This window comes from Anthonomus grandis, unplaced genomic scaffold (assembly GCF_022605725.1).
Source record: "Anthonomus grandis grandis unplaced genomic scaffold, icAntGran1.3 ctg00000290.1, whole genome shotgun sequence".
Classification (NCBI taxonomy): domain Eukaryota; kingdom Metazoa; phylum Arthropoda; class Insecta; order Coleoptera; family Curculionidae; genus Anthonomus; species Anthonomus grandis.
In genome coordinates, this window is record NW_026088447.1 from 282513 (window position 1) to 305053 (window position 22541).

Here is a 22541-nt window from a genome sequence, read left to right on the forward strand (position 1 = left end):
ATTCTACGAACTACCTACCTCGTCTCGACCTTTTAGTGACCTTGAAAATTATCCGCGAGGTCAAACTCACTTGCATCAATTTTTCTAACAACTACTTACCTTGTGTCGACCTTGTAGTGACCTTGAAAATTTTTCGCGAGGTCATATTCACTTGCACTTATATTCTACGAAGTACCTACCTTGTCTCGACCTTCTAGTGACCTTAAAAATTATCCGCGAGGTCATATTCACTTGCACTTATTTTCTACGATCTACTTAACTTGTCTCGACCTTCTAGTGACCTTGAAAATTATCCGCGAGGTCATATTTACTTGCACTTATTTTCTACGATCTACTTAACTTGTCTCGACCTTCGAGTGACCTTGAAAATTTTCTGCGAGGTCAAACTCACTTGCACCAATTTTTCTAACAACTACTCACCTTGTGTCGACCTTCTAGTGACCTTGAAAATTATCCGCGAGGTCATATTCACTTGCACTTATATTCTACGAACTACCTACCTTGTCTCGCCCTTCTAGTGAACTTGAAAATTATCTGCGAGGTCAAACTCACTTGCACCAATTTTTCTAGGAACTACTTACTTTGTGTCGACCTTGTGTTGACCTTGAAAATTATCCGCGAGGTTAAACTCACTTGCACCAATTTTTCTAACAACTACACACCTTGTCTCGACCTTCAAGTGACCTTGAAAATACCTTTCAAGGTCAAATTTTCTTAGTACATTAAACTGTTTTCTTTTGTCCCAACTGAGCCTACTATTTGATGGTACTTCTAGAGTACCATCATTATTTGACTTCTTCTTCTTCTCCTTCTTTAATGTTGTTAAATTTGCAGATGACCACTCGACCACCGAGGACGAGAGAAAGAAGAAGAAGAATCAGAAACGAAACGAACAAAGACAACACAAAACAGAGATAGATAAACGCAAGGGTTACGCCGAAGACGCCTCAAAGGAGAACTACAGCATGTGGGTACCACCGACCGATCAAACCGGAGACGGTCGTACCAGTTTGAACGAAAAATTGGGTTATTAATAAAAGAAACAACAAAATCAAGTTTATTAATATTTTATTATTATTTAATGTCCACTTAATTATAAAGATTCAAAGCGTTCTATTCCTAACAGTCTATTGGATACAATAAATGGTACTTATTAAATATCACATAGGAAAATTTTATTTATCTTCTCTTTCTCCTTACAAATGAATATGGGGTAAGTATACTTAATTTAATAATAATATCCTTGTCTAGCTCATTATAGTACCTAGGGAACTTGTACAAATAAAATGTTATGCAAAATGTTCGATCTAATAAAGTACATGTTAATGGTAAAAAACAGAAATTTCGATTTTTTTCAAAAATTACAATTTTTTTAGTTTTTTATTAATACGTATAAGGTGCCCCTTTGTAAGGAGTACTTGACAGTTTTTAAATGAAGGCTCTATCTTTAATACCAAAAAAGTTATGCAAAATTTACAATCTTATAAAGTACATGTTAATTGTAAAAAACGGAAATTTCGATTTTTCTCAAAAACTATAATTTTTTCAATTATAATAATTATGTGCAAGGTGCCCCTTCACTAGGAGTGCTTGGCAGTTTTTAAACGAAAGCTTTATCTTTAATAACAAAAAAGTTATGCAAAATTTTCCATCTAAAAAATTACATGTTAATTGTAAAAAACCGAAATTTCGATTTTTTTCAAAAACTACAATTTTTTTAGTTTTTGGTTATTACGTACAAGGTGTCCCTTTGCAAGTAGTATTTGACAGTTTTTAAATGAAAGCTCTATCTTTAATAACAAAAAAGTTATGCAAAATTTTCGATCTAAAAAAGTACATGTTAATTGTAAAAAACCGAAATTTCGATTTTTCTCAAAAACTATAATTTTTTAAATTTTGATAATTATGTGCAAGGTGCCCCTTCACTAGGAGTACTTAGCCGTTTTTAAATGAAAGCTCTATCTTTAATAACAAAAAAGTTATGCAAAATTTTCGATCTAAAAAAGTACATGTTAATTGTAAAAAACCGATTTTTCGATTTTTCTCAAAAACTATAATTTTTCAATTTTGATAATTATGTGCAAGGTGCCCCTTCACTAGGAGTACTTGACTGTTTTTAAATAAAAGCTCTATCTTTAATAACAAAAAAAATATGCAAAATTTTCGATCTAAAAAAGTACATGTTAATTGTAAAAAACCGAAATTTCGATTTTCTTTAAAAACTACAATTTTTTCAATTTTAATAATTATGTGCAAGGTGCCCCTTTGCCAGGAGTGCTTGGCAGTTTTTAAATGAAAGCTTTATCTTTAATAACAAAAAAGTTATGCAAAATTTTCGATCTAAAAAAGTACATGGTAATTGTAAAAAACCGAAATTTCAATTTTTCTCAAAAACTACAATTTTTTTAGTTTTTGATTATTACGTACAAGGTGCCCCTTCGCTAGGAGTATTTAACAGTTTTTAAAAGAAAGCTCTATCTTTAATAACAAAAAAGTTATGCAAAATTTTTGATCTAAAAAAGTACATGTTAATTGTAAAAAATCGAAATTTCGATTTTTCTCAAAAACTATAATTTTTTCAATTTTGATAATTATGTGCAAGGTGCCCCTTTGCGAGGAGTACTTAGCCGTTTTTAAATGAAAGCTCTATCTTTAATAACAAAAAAGTTATGCAAAATTTTCGATCTAAAAAAGTACATGTTAATTGTAAAAAACCAAAATTTCGATTTTTCTCAAAAACTATAATTTTTTCAGTTTTGATAATTATGTGCAAGGTGCCCCTTTGCTAGGACTACTTAACAGTTTTTAAATGAAAGCTCTATCTTTAATAACAAAAAAGTTATGCAAAATTTTTGATCTAAAAAAGTACATGTTAATTGTAAAAAATCGAAATTTCGATTTTTCTCAAAAACTATAATTTTTTCAATTTTGATAATTATGTGCAAGGTGCCTCTTTGCGAGGAGTACTTGGCAGTTTTTAAATGAAAGCTTTATCTTTAATAACAAAAAAGTTATGCAAAATTTTTGATCTAAAAAAGTACATGTTAATTGTAAAAAATCGAAATTTCGATTTTTCTCAAAAACTATAATTTTTTCAATTTTGATAATTATGTGCAAGGTGCCCCTTTGCGAGGAGTACTTGGCCGTTTTTAAATGAAAGCTCTATCTTTAATAACAAAAAAGTTATGCAAAATTTTCGATCTAAAAAAGTACATGTTAATTGTAAAAAACCAAAATTTCGATTTTTCTCAAAAACTATAATTTTTTCAATTTTGATAATTATGTGCAAGGTGCCCCTTTGCTAGGACTACTTAACAGTTTTTAAATGAAAGCTCTATCTTAAATAACAAAAAAGTTATGCAAAATTTTCGATCTAAAAAAGTACATGGTAATTGTAAAAAACCGAAATTTCGATTTTTCTCAAAAACTATAATTTTTTCAATTTTGATAATTATGTGCAAGGTGCCCCTTCACTAGGAGTACTTGACTGTTTTTAAATGAAAGCTCTATCTTTAATAACAAAAAAGTTATGCAAAATTTTCGATCTAAAAAAGTACATGTTAATTGTAAAAAACCGAAATTTCGATTTTTCTCAAAAACTATAATTTTTTTAATTCTGATAATTATGTGTAAGGTGCTTCTTCACTAGGACTACTTGACTGTTTTTAAATGAAAGCTCTATCTTTAATAACAAAAAAGTTATGCAAAATTTTCGATCTAAAAAAGTACATGTTAATTGTAAAAAACCGATTTTTCGATTTTTCTTAAAAACTATAATTTTTTCAATTTTGATAATTATGTGCAAGGTGCCCCTTCACTAGGAGTACTTGACTGTTTTTAAATAAAAGCTCTATCTTTAATAACAAAAAAAATATGCAAAATTTTCGATCTAAAAAAGTACATGTTAATTGTAAAAAACCGAAATTTCGATTTTCTTCAAAAACTACAATTTTTTCAATTTTAATAATTATGTGCAAGGTGCCCCTTTGCCAGGAGTGCTTGGCAGTTTTTAAATGAAAGCTTTATCTTTAATAACAAAAAAGTAATGCAAAATTTTCGATCTAAAAAAGTACATGGTAATTGTAAAAAACCGAAATTTCGATTTTTCTCAAAAACTATAATTTTTTCAATTTTGATAATTATGTGCAAGGTGCCCCTTTGCCAGGAGTGCTTGGCAGTTTTTAAATGAAAGCTTTATCTTTAATAACAAAAAAGTAATGCAAAATTTTCGATCTAAAAAAGTACATGTTAATTGTAAAAAACCGAAATTTCGATTTTTCTCAAAAACTATAATTTTTTTAATTCTGATAATTATGTGTAAGGTGCTTCTTCACTAGGAGTACTTGACTGTTTTTAAATGAAAGCTCTATCTTTAATAACAAAAAAGTTATGCAAAATTTTCGATCTAAAAAAGTACATGTTAATTGTAAAAAACCGAAATTTCGATTTTTCTCAAAAACTATAATTTTTTTAATTCTGATAATTATGTGTAAGGTGCTTCTTCACTAGGAGTACTTGACTGTTTTTAAATGAAAGCTCTATCTTTAATAACAAAAAAGTTATGCAAAATTTTCGATCTAAAAAAGTACATGTTAATTGTAAAAAACCGAAATTTCGATTTTTCTCAAAAACTATAATTTTTTTAATTCTGATAATTATGTGTAAGGTGCTTCTTCACTAGGAGTACTTGACTGTTTTTAAATGAAAGCTCTATCTTTAATAACAAAAAAGTTATGCAAAATTTTCGATCTAAAAAAGTACATGTTAATTGTAAAAAACCAAAATTTCGATTTTTCTCAAAAACTATAATTTTTTTAATTCTGATAATTATGTGTAAGGTGCTTCTTCACTAGGAGTACTTGACTGTTTTTAAATGAAAGCTCTATCTTTAATAACAAAAAAGTTATGCAAAATTTACAATCTTATAAAGTACATGTTAATTGTAAAAAACGGAAATTTCGATTTTTCTCAAAAACTATAATTTTTTTAATTCTGATAATTATGTGTAAGGTGCTTCTTCACTAGGAGTACTTGACTGTTTTTAAATGAAAGCTCTATCTTTAATAACAAAAAAGTTATGCAAAATTTTCGATCTAAAAAAGTACATGTTAATTGTAAAAAACCGAAATTTCGATTTTTCTTAAAAACTATAATTTTTTCAATTTTGATAATTATGTGCAAGGTGCCCCTTCACTAGGAGTACTTGACTGTTTTTAAATAAAAGCTCTATCTTTAATAACAAAAAAAATATGCAAAATTTTCGATCTAAAAAAGTACATGTTAATTGTAAAAAACCGAAATTTCGATTTTTCTCAAAAACTATAATTTTTTCAATTTTGATAATTATGTGCAAGGTGCCCCTTTGCCAGGAGTGCTTGGCAGTTATTAAATGAAAGCTTTATCTTTAATAACAAAAAAGTAATGCAAAATTTTCGATCTAAAAAAGTACATGGTAATTGTAAAAAACCGAAATTTCGATTTTTCTCAAAAACTATAATTTTTTCAATTTTGATAATTATGTGCAAGGTGCCCCTTTGCCAGGAGTGCTTGGCAGTTTTTAAATGAAAGCTTTATCTTTAATAACAAAAAAGTAATGCAAAATTTTCGATCTAAAAAAGTACATGTTAATTGTAAAAAACCGAAATTTCGATTTTTCTCAAAAACTATAATTTTTTTAATTCTGATAATTATGTGTAAGGTGCTTCTTCACTAGGAGTACTTGACTGTTTTTAAATGAAAGCTCTATCTTTAATAACAAAAAAGTTATGCAAAATTTTCGATCTAAAAAAGTACATGTTAATTGTAAAAAACCGAAATTTCGATTTTTCTCAAAAACTATAATTTTTTTAATTCTGATAATTATGTGTAAGGTGCTTCTTCACTAGGAGTACTTGACTGTTTTTAAATGAAAGCTCTATCTTTAATAACAAAAAAGTTATGCAAAATTTTCGATCTAAAAAAGTACATGTTAATTGTAAAAAACCGAAATTTCGATTTTTCTCAAAAACTATAATTTTTTTAATTCTGATAATTATGTGTAAGGTGCTTCTTCACTAGGAGTACTTGACTGTTTTTAAATGAAAGCTCTATCTTTAATAACAAAAAAGTTATGCAAAATTTTCGATCTAAAAAAGTACATGTTAATTGTAAAAAACCAAAATTTCGATTTTTCTCAAAAACTATAATTTTTTTAATTCTGATAATTATGTGTAAGGTGCTTCTTCACTAGGAGTACTTGACTGTTTTTAAATGAAAGCTCTATCTTTAATAACAAAAAAGTTATGCAAAATTTACAATCTTATAAAGTACATGTTAATTGTAAAAAACGGAAATTTCGATTTTTCTCAAAAACTATAATTTTTTTAATTCTGATAATTATGTGTAAGGTGCTTCTTCACTAGGAGTACTTGACTGTTTTTAAATGAAAGCTCTATCTTTAATAACAAAAAAGTTATGCAAAATTTACAATCTTATAAAGTACATGTTAATTGTAAAAAACGGAAATTTCGATTTTTCTCAAAAACTATATTTTTTTTAATTCTGATAATTATGTGTAAGGTGCTTCTTCACTAGGAGTACTTGACTGTTTTTAAATGAAAGCTCTATCTTTAATAACAAAAAAGTTATGCAAAATTTTCGATCTAAAAAAGTACATGTTAATTGTAAAAAACCGAAATTTCGATTTTTCTCAAAAACTATAATTTTTTCAATTTTGATAATTATGTGCAAGGTGCCCCTTTGCCAGGAGTGCTTGGCAGTTTTTAAATGAAAGCTTTATCTTTAATAACAAAAAAGTAATGCAAAATTTTCGATCTAAAAAAGTACATGTTAATTGTAAAAAACCGAAATTTCGATTTTTCTCAAAAACTATAATTTTTTTAATTCTGATAATTATGTGTAAGGTGCTTCTTCACTAGGAGTACTTGACTGTTTTTAAATGAAAGCTCTATCTTTAATAACAAAAAAGTTATGCAAAATTTTCGATCTAAAAAAGTACATGTTAATTGTAAAAAACCGAAATTTCGATTTTTCTCAAAAACTATAATTTTTTTAATTCTGATAATTATGTGTAAGGTGCTTCTTCACTAGGAGTACTTGACTGTTTTTAAATGAAAGCTCTATCTTTAATAACAAAAAAGTTATGCAAAATTTTCGATCTAAAAAAGTACATGTTAATTGTAAAAAACCGAAATTTCGATTTTTCTCAAAAACTATAATTTTTTTAATTCTGATAATTATGTGTAAGGTGCTTCTTCACTAGGAGTACTTGACTGTTTTTAAATGAAAGCTCTATCTTTAATAACAAAAAAGTTATGCAAAATTTTCGATCTAAAAAAGTACATGTTAATTGTAAAAAACCGAAATTTCGATTTTTCTCAAAAACTATAATTTTTTCAATTTTGATAATTATGTGCAAGGTGCCCCTTTGCCAGGAGTACTTGACTGTTTTTAAATGAAAGCTCTATCTTTAATAACAAAAAAGTTATGCAAAATTTTCGATCTAAAAAAGTACATGTTAATTGTAAAAAACCGAAATTTCGATTTTTCTCAAAAACTATAATTTTTTTAATTCTGATAATTATGTGTAAGGTGCTTCTTCACTAGGAGTACTTGACTGTTTTTAAATGAAAGCTCTATCTTTAATAACAAAAAAGTTATGCAAAATTTTCGATCTAAAAAAGTACATGTTAATTGTAAAAAACCGAAATTTCGATTTTTCTCAAAAACTATAATTTTTTTAATTCTGATAATTATGTGTAAGGTGCTTCTTCACTAGGAGTACTTGACTGTTTTTAAATGAAAGCTCTATCTTTAATAACAAAAAAGTTATGCAAAATTTTCGATCTAAAAAAGTACATGTTAATTGTAAAAAACCGAAATTTCGATTTTTCTCAAAAACTATAATTTTTTTAATTCTGATAATTATGTGTAAGGTGCTTCTTCACTAGGAGTACTTGACTGTTTTTAAATGAAAGCTCTATCTTTAATATCAAAAAAGTTATGCAAAATTTTCGATCTAAAAAAGTACATGTTAATTGTAAAAAACCGATTTTTCGATTTTTCTTAAAAACTATAATTTTTTCAATTTTGATAATTATGTGCAAGGTGCTTCTTCACTAGGAGTACTTGACTGTTTTTAAATAAAAGCTCTATCTTTAATAACAAAAAAGTTATGCAAAATTTTCGATCTAAAAAAGTACATGTTAATTGTAAAAAACCGAAATTTCGATTTTTCTCAAAAACTATAATTTTTTTAATTCTGATAATTATGTGTAAGGTGCTTCTTCACTAGGAGTACTTGACTGTTTTTAAATGAAAGCTCTATCTTTAATAACAAAAAAGTTATGCAAAATTTTCGATCTAAAAAAGTACATGTTAATTGTAAAAAACCGAAATTTCGATTTTTCTCAAAAACTATAATTTTTTTAATTCTGATAATTATGTGTAAGGTGCTTCTTCACTAGGAGTACTTGACTGTTTTTAAATGAAAGCTCTATCTTTAATAACAAAAAAGTTATGCAAAATTTTCGATCTAAAAAAGTATATGTTAATTGTAAAAAACCGAAATTTCGATTTTTCTCAAAAACTATAATTTTTTTAATTCTGATAATTATGTGTAAGGTGCTTCTTCACTAGGAGTACTTGACTGTTTTTAAATGAAAGCTCTATCTTTAATAACAAAAAAGTTATGCAAAATTTTCGATCTAAAAAAGTACATGTTAATTGTAAAAAACCGAAATTTCGATTTTTCTCAAAAACTATAATTTTTTTAATTCTGATAATTATGTGTAAGGTGCTTCTTCACTAGGAGTACTTGACTGTTTTTAAATGAAAGCTCTATCTTTAATAACAAAAAAGTTATGCAAAATTTTCGATCTAAAAAAGTACATGTTAATTGTAAAAAACCGAAATTTCGATTTTTCTCAAAAACTATAATTTTTTTAATTCTGATAATTATGTGTAAGGTGCTTCTTCACTAGGAGTACTTGACTGTTTTTAAATGAAAGCTCTATCTTTAATAACAAAAAAGTTATGCAAAATTTACAATCTTATAAAGTACATGTTAATTGTAAAAAACGGAAATTTCGATTTTTCTCAAAAACTATAATTTTTTTAATTCTGATAATTATGTGTAAGGTGCTTCTTCACTAGGAGTACTTGACTGTTTTTAAATGAAAGCTCTATCTTTAATAACAAAAAAGTTATGCAAAATTTACAATCTTATAAAGTACATGTTAATTGTAAAAAACGGAAATTTCGATTTTTCTCAAAAACTATAATTTTTTTAATTCTGATAATTATGTGTAAGGTGCTTCTTCACTAGGAGTACTTGACTGTTTTTAAATGAAAGCTCTATCTTTAATAACAAAAAAGTTATGCAAAATTTTCGATCTAAAAAAGTACATGTTAATTGTAAAAAACCGAAATTTCGATTTTTCTCAAAAACTATAATTTTTTTAATTCTGATAATTATGTGTAAGGTGCTTCTTCACTAGGAGTACTTGACTGTTTTTAAATGAAAGCTCTATCTTTAATAACAAAAAAGTTATGCAAAATTTTCGATCTAAAAAAGTACATGTTAATTGTAAAAAACCGAAATTTCGATTTTTCTCAAAAACTATAATTTTTTTAATTCTGATAATTATGTGTAAGGTGCTTCTTCACTAGGAGTACTTGACTGTTTTTAAATGAAAGCTCTATCTTTAATAACAAAAAAGTTATGCAAAATTTTCGATCTAAAAAAGTACATGTTAATTGTAAAAAACCGAAATTTCGATTTTTCTCAAAAACTATAATTTTTTTAATTCTGATAATTATGTGTAAGGTGCTTCTTCACTAGGAGTACTTGACTGTTTTTAAATGAAAGCTCTATCTTTAATAACAAAAAAGTTATGCAAAATTTTCGATCTAAAAAAGTACATGTTAATTGTAAAAAACCGAAATTTCGATTTTTCTCAAAAACTATAATTTTTTTAATTCTGATAATTATGTGTAAGGTGCTTCTTCACTAGGAGTACTTGACTGTTTTTAAATGAAAGCTCTATCTTTAATAACAAAAAAGTTATGCAAAATTTTCGATCTAAAAAAGTACATGTTAATTGTAAAAAACCGAAATTTCGATTTTTCTCAAAAACTATAATTTTTTAAATTTTGATAATTATGTGCAAGGTGCCCCTTCACTAGGAGTACTTGGCAGTTTTTAAATGTAAGCTCTATCTTTAATAACAAGAAAGTTATGCAAAATTTTCGATCTAAAAATACTTAATTGTAAAAAACCGAAATTTCGATTTTTCTCAAAAACTATAATTTTTCAATTTTGATAATTATGTGCAAGGTGCCCCTTCACTAGGAGTACTTGACTGTTTTTAAATAAAAGCTCTATCTTTAATAACAAAAAAAATATGCAAAATTTTCGATCTAAAAAAGTACATGTTAATTGTAAAAAACCGAAATTTCGATTTTCTTTAAAAACTACAATTTTTTCAATTTTAATAATTATGTGCAAGGTGCCCCTTTGCCAGGAGTGCTTGGCAGTTTTTAAATGAAAGCTCTATCTTTAATAACAAAAAAAATATGCAAAATTTTCGATCTAAAAAAGTACATGTTAATTGTAAAAAACCGAAATTTCGATTTTTCTCAAAAACTATAATTTTTTCAATTTTGATAATTATGTGCAAGGTGCCCCTTTGCCAGGAGTGCTTGGCAGTTTTTAAATGAAAGCTTTATCTTTAATAACAAAAAAGTTATGCAAAATTTTCGATCTAAAAAAGTACATGGTAATTGTAAAAAACCGAAATTTCAATTTTTCTCAAAAACTACAATTTTTTTAGTTTTTGATTATTACGTACAAGGTGCCCCTTCGCTAGGAGTATTTAACAGTTTTTAAAAGAAAGCTCTATCTTTAATAACAAAAAAGTTATGCAAAATTTTTGATCTAAAAAAGTACATGTTAATTGTAAAAAATCGAAATTTCGATTTTTCTCAAAAACTATAATTTTTTCAATTTTGATAATTATGTGCAAGGTGCCCCTTTGCGAGGAGTACTTGACTGTTTTTAAATGAAAGCTCTATCTTTAATAACAAAAAAGTTATGCAAAATTTTCGATCTAAAAAAGTACATGTTAATTGTAAAAAACCGAAATTTCGATTTTTCTCAAAAACTATAATTGTTTTAATATTGATAATTATGTGCAAATTGCCCCTTTACTAGGAGTACTTGACTGTTTTTAAATGAAAGCTCTATCTTTAATAACAAAAAAGTTATGCAAAATTTTCGATCTAAAAAAGTACATGTTAATTGTAAAAAACCGAAATTTCGATTTTTCTCAAAAACTATAATTGTTTCAATTTTGATAATTATGTGCAAATTGTCCCTTTACTAGGAGTACTTGACTGTTTTTAAATGAAAGCTCTATCTTTAATAACAAAAAAGTTATGCAAAATTTTCGATCTAAAAAAGTACATGTTAATTGTAAAAAACCGAAATTTCGATTTTTCTCAAAAACTCTAATTTTTTAAATTTTGATAATTATGTGCAAGGTGCCCCTTCACTAGGAGTACTTGACTGTTTTTAAATGAAAGCTCTATCTTTAATACCAAAAAAGTTATGCAAAATTTTCGATCTAAAAAAGTACATGTTAATTGTAAAAAACCGAAATTTCGATTTTTCTCAAAAACTATAAATTTTTAAATTTTGATAATTATGTGCAAATTTCCCTTTACTAGGAGTACTTGACTGTTTTTAAATGAAAGCTCTATCTTTATTAACAAAAAAGTTATGCAAAATTTTCGATCTAAAAAAGTACATGATAATTGTAAAAAACCAAAATTTCGATTTTTCTCAAAAACTATAATTTTTTAAATTTTGATAATTATGTGCAAATTTCCCTTTACTAGGAGTACTTGACTGTTTTTAAATGAAAGCTCTATCATTAATAACAAAAAAGTTATGCAAAATTTTCGATCTAAAAAAGTACATGTTAATTGTAAAAAACCGAAATTTCGATTTTTCTCAAAAACTATAATTTTTTTAATTTTGATAATTATGTGCAAATTGTCCCTTTACTAGGAGTACTTGACTGTTTTTAAATGAAAGCTCTATCTTTAATAACAAAAAAGTTATGCAAAATTTTCGATCTAAAAAAGTACATGTTAATTGTAAAAAACCGAAATTTCGATTTTTTTCAAAAACAACAATTTTTTCAGTTTTTGATAATTATGTGCAAGGTGCCCCTTTGCTAGGACTACTTAACAGTTTTTAAATGAAAGCTCTATCTTTAATAACAAAAAAGTTATGCAAAATTTTTGATCTAAAAAAGTACATGTTAATTGTAAAAAATCGAAATTTCGATTTTTCTCAAAAACTATAATTTTTTCAATTTTGATAATTATGTGCAAGGTGCCTCTTTGCGAGGAGTACTTGGCAGTTTTTAAATGAAAGCTTTATCTTTAATAACAAAAAAGTTATGCAAAATTTTTGATCTAAAAAAGTACATGTTAATTGTAAAAAATCGAAATTTCGATTTTTCTCAAAAACTATAATTTTTTCAATTTTGATAATTATGTGCAAGGTGCCCCTTTGCGAGGAGTACTTGGCCGTTTTTAAATGAAAGCTCTATCTTTAATAACAAAAAAGTTATGCAAAATTTTCGATCTAAAAAAGTACATGTTAATTGTAAAAAACCAAAATTTCGATTTTTCTCAAAAACTATAATTTTTTCAATTTTGATAATTATGTGCAAGGTGCCCCTTTGCTAGGACTACTTAACAGTTTTTAAATGAAAGCTCTATCTTAAATAACAAAAAAGTTATGCAAAATTTTCGATCTAAAAAAGTACATGGTAATTGTAAAAAACCGAAATTTCGATTTTTCTCAAAAACTATAATTTTTTCAATTTTGATAATTATGTGCAAGGTGCCCCTTCACTAGGAGTACTTGACTGTTTTTAAATGAAAGCTCTATCTTTAATAACAAAAAAGTTATGCAAAATTTTCGATCTAAAAAAGTACATGTTAATTGTAAAAAACCGAAATTTCGATTTTTCTCAAAAACTATAATTTTTTTAATTCTGATAATTATGTGTAAGGTGCTTCTTCACTAGGAGTACTTGACTGTTTTTAAATAAAAGCTCTATCTTTAATAACAAAAAAAATATGCAAAATTTTCGATCTAAAAAGGTACATGTTAATTGTAAAAAACCGAAATTTCGATTTTCTTCAAAAACTACAATTTTTTCAATTTTAATAATTATGTGCAAGGTGCCCCTTTGCCAGGAGTGCTTGGCAGTTTCTAAATGAAAGCTTTATCTTTAATAACAAAAAAGTAATGCAAAATTTTCGATCTAAAAAAGTACATGGTAATTGTAAAAAACCGAAATTTCGATTTTTCTCAAAAACTATAATTTTTTCAATTTTGATAATTATGTGCAAGGTGCCCCTTCACTAGGAGTACTTGACTGTTTTTAAATGAAAGCTCTATCTTAAATAACAAAAAAGTTATGCAAAATTTTCGATCTAAAAAAGTACATGGTAATTGTAAAAAACCGAAATTTCGATTTTTCTCAAAAACTATAATTTTTTCAATTTTGATAATTATGTGCAAGGTGCCCCTTCACTAGGAGTACTTGACTGTTTTTAAATGAAAGCTCTATCTTTAATAACAAAAAAGTTATGCAAAATTTTCGATCTAAAAAAGTACATGTTAATTGTAAAAAACCGAAATTTCGATTTTTCTCAAAAACTATAATTTTTTTAATTCTGATAATTATGTGTAAGGTGCTTCTTCACTAGGAGTACTTGACTGTTTTTAAATGAAAGTTCTATCTTTAATAACAAAAAAGTAATGCAAAATTTTCGATCTAAAAAAGTACATGGTAATTGTAAAAAACCGAAATTTCGATTTTTCTCAAAAACTATAATTTTTTCAATTTTGATAATTATGTGCAAGGTGCCCCTTCACTAGGAGTACTTGACTGTTTTTAAATGAAAGCTCTATCTTAAATAACAAAAAAGTTATGCAAAATTTTCGATCTAAAAAAGTACATGTTAATTGTAAAAAACCGAAATTTCGATTTTTCTCAAAAACTATAATTTTTTTAATTCTGATAATTATGTGTAAGGTGCTTCTTCACTAGGAGTACTTGACTGTTTTTAAATGAAAGTTCTATCTTTAATATCAAAAAAGTTATGCAAAATTTTCGATCTAAAAAAGTACATGTTAATTGTAAAAAACCGATTTTTCGATTTTTCTTAAAAACTATAATTTTTTCAATTTTGATAATTATGTGCAAGGTGCCCCTTCACTAGGAGTACTTGACTGTTTTTAAATGAAAGCTCTATCTTTAATAACAAAAAAGTTATGCAAAATTTTCGATCTAAAAAAGTACATGTTAATTGTAAAAAACCGAAATTTCGATTTTTCTCAAAAACTATAATTTTTTCAATTTTGATAATTATGTGCAAGGTGCCCCTTTGCCAGGAGTGCTTGGCAGTTTTTAAATGAAAGCTTTATCTTTAATAACAAAAAAGTAATGCAAAATTTTCGATCTAAAAAAGTACATGTTAATTGTAAAAAACCGAAATTTCGATTTTTCTCAAAAACTATAATTTTTTTAATTCTGATAATTATGTGTAAGGTGCTTCTTCACTAGGAGTACTTGACTGTTTTTAAATGAAAGCTCTATCTTTAATAACAAAAAAGTTATGCAAAATTTTCGATCTAAAAAAGTACATGTTAATTGTAAAAAACCGAAATTTCGATTTTTCTCAAAAACTATAATTTTTTTAATTCTGATAATTATGTGTAAGGTGCTTTTTCACTAGGAGTACTTGACTGTTTTTAAATGAAAGCTCTATCTTTAATAACAAAAAAGTTATGCAAAATTTTCGATCTAAAAAAGTACATGTTAATTGTAAAAAACCGAAATTTCGATTTTTCTCAAAAACTATAATTTTTTTAATTCTGATAATTATGTGTAAGGTGCTTCTTCACTAGGAGTACTTGACTGTTTTTAAATGAAAGCTCTATCTTTAATAACAAAAAAGTTATGCAAAATTTTCGATCTAAAAAAGTACATGTTAATTGTAAAAAACCGAAATTTCGATTTTTCTCAAAAACTATAATTTTTTTAATTCTGATAATTATGTGTAAGGTGCTTCTTCACTAGGAGTACTTGACTGTTTTTAAATGAAAGCTCTATCTTTAATAACAAGAAAGTTATGCAAAATTTTCGATCTAAAAAAGTACATGTTAATTGTAAAAAACCGAAATTTCGATTTTTCTCAAAAACTATAATTTTTTTAATTCTGATAATTATGTGTAAGGTGCTTCTTCACTAGGAGTACTTGACTGTTTTTAAATGAAAGCTCTATCTTTAATAACAAAAAAGTTATGCAAAATTTTCGATCTAAAAAAGTACATGTTAATTGTAAAAAACCGAAATTTCGATTTTCTTCAAAAACTACAATTTTTTCAATTTTAATAATTATGTGCAAGGTGCCCCTTTGCCAGGAGTGCTTGGCAGTTTTTAAATGAAAGCTTTATCTTTAATAACAAAAAAGTTATGCAAAATTTTCGATCTAAAAAAGTACATGTTAATTGTAAAAAACCGATTTTTCGATTTTTCTCAAAAACTATAATTTTTTCAATTTTGATAATTATGTGCAAGGTGCCCCTTTGCCAGGAGTGCTTGGCAGTTTTTAAATGTAAGCTCTATCTTTAATAACAAGAAAGTTATGCAAAATTTTCGATCTAAAAATACTTAATTGTAAAAAACCGAAATTTCGATTTTTCTCAAAAACTATAATTTTTTCAATTTTGATAATTATGTGCAAGGTGCCCCTTCACTAGGAGTACTTGACTGTTTTTAAATAAAAGCTCTATCTTTAATAACAAAAAAAATATGCAAAATTTTCGATCTAAAAAAGTACATGTTAATTGTAAAAAACCGAAATTTCGATTTTTCTCAAAAACTATAATTTTTTTAATTCTGATAATTATGTGTAAGGTGCTTCTTCACTAGGAGTACTTGACTGTTTTTAAATGAAAGCTCTATCTTTAATAACAAAAAAGTTATGCAAAATTTTCGATCTAAAAAAGTACATGTTAATTGTAAAAAACCGAAATTTCGATTTTCTTCAAAAACTACAATTTTTTCAATTTTAATAATTATGTGCAAGGTGCCCCTTTGCCAGGAGTGCTTGGCAGTTTTTAAATGAAAGCTTTATCTTTAATAACAAAAAAGTTATGCAAAATTTTCGATCTAAAAAAGTACATGTTAATTGTAAAAAACCGATTTTTCGATTTTTCTCAAAAACTATAATTTTTTCAATTTTGATAATTATGTGCAAGGTGCCCCTTTGCCAGGAGTGCTTGGCAGTTTTTAAATGTAAGCTCTATCTTTAATAACAAGAAAGTTATGCAAAATTTTCGATCTAAAAATACTTAATTGTAAAAAACCGAAATTTCGATTTTTCTCAAAAACTATAATTTTTTTAATTCTGATAATTATGTGTAAGGTGCTTCTTCACTAGGAGTACTTGACTGTTTTTAAATGAAAGCTCTATCTTTAATAACAAGAAAGTTATGCAAAATTTTCGATCTAAAAAAGTACATGTTAATTGTAAAAAACCGAAATTTCGATTTTTCTCAAAAACTATAATTTTTTTAATTCTGATAATTATGTGTAAGGTGCTTCTTCACTAGGAGTACTTGACTGTTTTTAAATGAAAGCTCTATCTTTAATAACAAAAAAGTTATGCAAAATTTTCGATCTAAAAAAGTACATGTTAATTGTAAAAAACCGAAATTTCGATTTTCTTCAAAAACTACAATTTTTTCAATTTTAATAATTATGTGCAAGGTGCCCCTTTGCCAGGAGTGCTTGGCAGTTTTTAAATGAAAGCTTTATCTTTAATAACAAAAAAGTAATGCAAAATTTTCGATCTAAAAAAGTACATGGTAATTGTAAAAAACCGAAATTTCGATTTTTCTCAAAAACTATAATTTTTTCAATTTTGATAATTATGTGCAAGGTGCCCCTTCACTAGGAGTACTTGACTGTTTTTAAATGAAAGCTCTATCTTAAATAACAAAAAAGTTATGCAAAATTTTCGATCTAAAAAAGTACATGGTAATTGTAAAAAACCGAAATTTCGATTTTTCTCAAAAACTATAATTTTTTCAATTTTGATAATTATGTGCAAGGTGCCCCTTCACTAGGAGTACTTGACTGTTTTTAAATGAAAGCTCTATCTTTAATAACAAAAAAGTTATGCAAAATTTTCGATCTAAAAAAGTACATGTTAATTGTAAAAAACCGAAATTTCGATTTTTCTCAAAAACTATAATTTTTTTAATTCTGATAATTATGTGTAAGGTGCTTCTTCACTAGGAGTACTTGACTGTTTTTAAATGAAAGCTCTATCTTTAATATCAAAAAAGTTATGCAAAATTTTCGATCTAAAAAAGTACATGTTAATTGTAAAAAACCGATTTTTCGATTTTTCTTAAAAACTATAATTTTTTCAATTTTGATAATTATGTGCAAGGTGCCCCTTCACTAGGAGTACTTGACTGTTTTTAAATAAAAGCTCTATCTTTAATAACAAAAAAAATATGCAAAATTTTCGATCTAAAAAAGTACATGTTAATTGTAAAAAACCGAAATTTCGATTTTTCTCAAAAACTATAATTTTTTCAATTTTGATAATTATGTGCAAGGTGCCCCTTTGCCAGGAGTGCTTGGCAGTTTTTAAATGAAAGCTCTATCTTTAATAACAAAAAAGTTATGCAAAATTTTCGATCTAAAAAAGTACATGTTAATTGTAAAAAACCGAAATTTCGATTTTTCTCAAAAACTATAATTTTTTTAATTCTGATAATTATGTGTAAGGTGCTTCTTCACTAGGAGTACTTGACTGTTTTTAAATGAAAGCTCTATCTTTAATAACAAAAAAGTTATGCAAAATTTTCGATCTAAAAAAGTACATGTTAATTGTAAAAAACCGAAATTTCGATTTTTCTCATAAACTATAATTTTTTTAATTCTGATAATTATGTGTAAGGTGCTTCTTCACTAGGAGTACTTGACTGTTTTTAAATGAAAGCTCTATCTTTAATAACAAAAAAGTTATGCAAAATTTACAATCTTATAAAGTACATGTTAATTGTAAAAAACGGAAATTTCGATTTTTCTCAAAAACTATAATTTTTTTAATTCTGATAATTATGTGTAAGGTGCTTCTTCACTAGGAGTACTTGACTGTTTTTAAATGAAAGCTCTATCTTTAATAACAAAAAAGTTATGCAAAATTTACAATCTTATAAAGTACATGTTAATTGTAAAAAACGGAAATTTCGATTTTTCTCAAAAACTATAATTTTTTTAATTCTGATAATTATGTGTAAGGTGCTTCTTCACTAGGAGTACTTGACTGTTTTTAAATGAAAGCTCTATCTTTAATAACAAAAAAGTTATGCAAAATTTTCGATCTAAAAAAGTACATGTTAATTGTAAAAAACCGAAATTTCGATTTTTCTCAAAAACTATAATTTTTTTAATTCTGATAATTATGTGTAAGGTGCTTCTTCACTAGGAGTACTTGACTGTTTTTAAATGAAAGCTCTATCTTTAATAACAAAAAAGTTATGCAAAATTTTCTATCTAAAAAAGTACATGTTAATTGTAAAAAACCGAAATTTCGATTTTTCTCAAAAACTATAATTTTTTTAATTCTGATAATTATGTGTAAGGTGCTTCTTCACTAGGAGTACTTGACTGTTTTTAAATGAAAGCTCTATCTTTAATAACAAAAAAGTTATGCAAAATTTTCGATCTAAAAAAGTACATGTTAATTGTAAAAAACCGAAATTTCGATTTTTCTCAAAAACTATAATTTTTTTAATTCTGATAATTATGTGTAAGGTGCTTCTTCACTAGGAGTACTTGACTGTTTTTAAATGAAAGCTCTATCTTTAATAACAAAAAAGTTATGCAAAATTTTCGATCTAAAAAAGTACATGTTAATTGTAAAAAACCGAAATTTCGATTTTTCTCAAAAACTATAATTTTTTTAATTCTGATAATTATGTGTAAGGTGCTTCTTCACTAGGAGTACTTGACTGTTTTTAAATGAAAGCTCTATCTTTAATAACAAAAAAGTTATGCAAAATTTACAATCTTATAAAGTACATGTTAATTGTAAAAAACGGAAATTTCGATTTTTCTCAAAAACTATAATTTTTTCAATTATAATAATTATGTGCAAGGTGCCCCTTCACTAGGAGTGCTTGGCAGTTTTTAAACGAAAGCTTTATCTTTAATAACAAAAAAGTTATGCAAAATTTTCCATCTAAAAAATTACATGTTAATTGTAAAAAACCGAAATTTCGATTTTTTTCAAAAACTACAATTTTTTTAGTTTTTGGTTATTACGTACAAGGTGTCCCTTTGCAAGTAGTATTTGACAGTTTTTAAATGAAAGCTCTATCTTTAATAACAAAAAAGTTATGCAAAATTGTCGATCTAAAAAAGTACATGTTAATTGTAAAAAACCGAAATTTCGATTTTTCTCAAAAACTATAATTTTTTAAATTTTGATAATTATGTGCAAGGTGCCCCTTCACTAGGAGTACTTGGCAGTTTTTAAATGTAAGCTCTATCTTTAATAACAAGAAAGTTATGCAAAATTTTCGATCTAAAAATACTTAATTGTAAAAAACCGAAATTTCGATTTTTCTCAAAAACTATAATTTTTCAATTTTGACAATTATGTGCAAGGTGCCCCTTCACTAGGAGTACTTGACTGTTTTTAAATAAAAGCTCTATCTTTAATAACAAAAAAAATATGCAAAATTTTCGATCTAAAAAAGTACATGTTAATTGTAAAAAACCGAAATTTCGATTTTCTTTAAAAACTACAATTTTTTCAATTTTAATAATTATGTGCAAGGTGCCCCTTTGCCAGGAGTGCTTGGCAGTTTTTAAATGAAAGCTTTATCTTTAATAACAAAAAAGTTATGCAAAATTTTCGATCTAAAAAAGTACATGGTAATTGTAAAAAACCGAAATTTCAATTTTTCTCAAAAACTACAATTTTTTTAGTTTTTGATTATTACGTACAAGGTGCCCCTTCGCTAGGAGTATTTAACAGTTTTTAAAAGAAAGCTCTATCTTTAATAACAAAAAAGTTATGCAAAATTTTTGATCTAAAAAAGTACATGTTAATTGTAAAAAATCGAAATTTCGATTTTTCTCAAAAACTATAATTTTTTCAATTTTGATAATTATGTGCAAGGTGCCCCTTTGCGAGGAGTACTTAGCCGTTTTTAAATGAAAGCTCTATCTTTAATAACAAAAAAGTTATGCAAAATTTTCGATCTAAAAAAGTACATGTTAATTGTAAAAAACCAAAATTTCGATTTTTCTCAAAAACTATAATTTTTTCAGTTTTGATAATTATGTGCAAGGTGCCCCTTTGCTAGGACTACTTAACAGTTTTTAAATGAAAGCTCTATCTTTAATAACAAAAAAGTTATGCAAAATTTTTGATCTAAAAAAGTACATGTTAATTGTAAAAAATCGAAATTTCGATTTTTCTCAAAAACTATAATTTTTTCAATTTTGATAATTATGTGCAAGGTGCCTCTTTGCGAGGAGTACTTGGCAGTTTTTAAATGAAAGCTTTATCTTTAATAACAAAAAAGTTATGCAAAATTTTTGATCTAAAAAAGTACATGTTAATTGTAAAAAACCAAAATTTCGATTTTTCTCAAAAACTATAATTTTTTCAATTTTGATAATTATGTGCAAGGTGCCCCTTTGCGAGGAGTACTTGGCCGTTTTTAAATGAAAGCTCTATCTTTAATAACAAAAAAGTTATGCAAAATTTTCGATCTAAAAAAGTACATGTTAATTGTAAAAAACCAAAATTTCGATTTTTCTCAAAAACTATAATTTTTTCAATTTTGATAATTATGTGCAAGGTGCCCCTTTGCTAGGACTACTTAACAGTTTTTAAATGAAAGCTCTATCTTAAATAACAAAAAAGTTATGCAAAATTTTCGATCTAAAAAAGTACATGGTATTTGTAAAAAACCGAAATTTCGATTTTTCTCAAAAACTATAATTTTTTCAATTTTGATAATTATGTGCAAGGTGCCCCTTCACTAGGAGTACTTGACTGTTTTTAAATGAAAGCTCTATCTTTAATAACAAAAAAGTTATGCAAAATTTTCGATCTAAAAAAGTACATGTTAATTGTAAAAAACCGAAATTTCGATTTTTCTCAAAAACTATAATTTTTTTAATTCTGATAATTATGTGTAAGGTGCTTCTTCACTAGGAGTACTTGACTGTTTTTAAATGAAAGCTCTATCTTTAATAACAAAAAAGTTATGCAAAATTTTCGATCTAAAAAAGTACATGTTAATTGTAAAAAACCGATTTTTCGATTTTTCTTAAAAACTATAATTTTTTCAATTTTGATAATTATGTGCAAGGTGCCCCTTCACTAGGAGTACTTGACTGTTTTTAAATAAAAGCTCTATCTTTAATAACAAAAAAAATATGCAAAATTTTCGATCTAAAAAAGTACATGTTAATTGTAAAAAACCGAAATTTCGATTTTCTTCAAAAACTACAATTTTTTCAATTTTAATAATTATGTGCAAGGTGCCCCTTTGCCAGGAGTGCTTGGCAGTTTTTAAATGAAAGCTTTATCTTTAATAACAAAAAAGTAATGCAAAATTTTCGATCTAAAAAAGTACATGGTAATTGTAAAAAACCGAAATTTCGATTTTTCTCAAAAACTATAATTTTTTCAATTTTGATAATTATGTGCAAGGTGTCCCTTCACTAGGAGTACTTGACTGTTTTTAAATGAAAGCTCTATCTTTAATAACAAAAAAGTTATGCAAAATTTTCGATCTAAAAAAGTACATGTTAATTGTAAAAAACCGAAATTTCGATTTTTCTCAAAAACTATAATTTTTTTAATTCTGATAATTATGTGTAAGGTGCTTCTTCACTAGGAGTACTTGACTGTTTTTAAATGAAAGCTCTATCTTTAATATCAAAAAAGTTATGCAAAATTTTCGATCTAAAAAAGTACATGTTAATTGTAAAAAACCGATTTTTCGATTTTTCTTAAAAACTATAATTTTTTCAATTTTGATAATTATGTGCAAGGTGCCCCTTCACTAGGAGTACTTGACTGTTTTTAAATAAAAGCTCTATCTTTAATAACAAAAAAAATATGCAAAATTTTCGATCTAAAAAAGTACATGTTAATTGTAAAAAACCGAAATTTCGATTTTTCTCAAAAACTATAATTTTTTCAATTTTGATAATTATGTGCAAGGTGCCCCTTTGCCAGGAGTGCTTGGCAGTTTTTAAATGAAAGCTTTATCTTTAATAACAAAAAAGTAATGCAAAATTTTCGATCTAAAAAAGTACATGTTAATTGTAAAAAACCGAAATTTCGATTTTTCTCAAAAACTATAATTTTTTTAATTCTGATAATTATGTGTAAGGTGCTTC

At 25.9% G+C, this 22541-nt stretch overlaps 2 long non-coding RNA genes across 3 annotated transcripts in view; both read left to right on the forward strand.

Annotated features, from left to right (window-relative positions):
* The window catches only part of LOC126749544 (uncharacterized), a 176235-nt gene extending 173261 nt beyond the window's left edge, over positions 1 to 2974 (forward strand). The window contains exon 4 of the long non-coding RNA XR_007665121.1: positions 2947 to 2974. This is a non-coding gene — a long non-coding RNA (uncharacterized LOC126749544). The remainder of the gene's footprint in view (positions 1 to 2946) is intronic.
* A 7390-nt stretch (positions 2975 to 10364) lies between these two features.
* LOC126749545 (uncharacterized) lies at positions 10365 to 21273 on the forward strand. 2 transcript variants are annotated; one of them, XR_007665124.1, is made up of 3 exons: positions 10365 to 10427; positions 13180 to 13432; positions 21159 to 21273. It is a non-coding gene; the product is annotated as an uncharacterized LOC126749545 (long non-coding RNA). The 2 variants fall into 2 exon arrangements; XR_007665122.1 differs by lacking the exon at positions 21159 to 21273 and adding an exon at positions 14293 to 14407.
* Positions 21274 to 22541: the final 1268 nt, after the last annotated feature.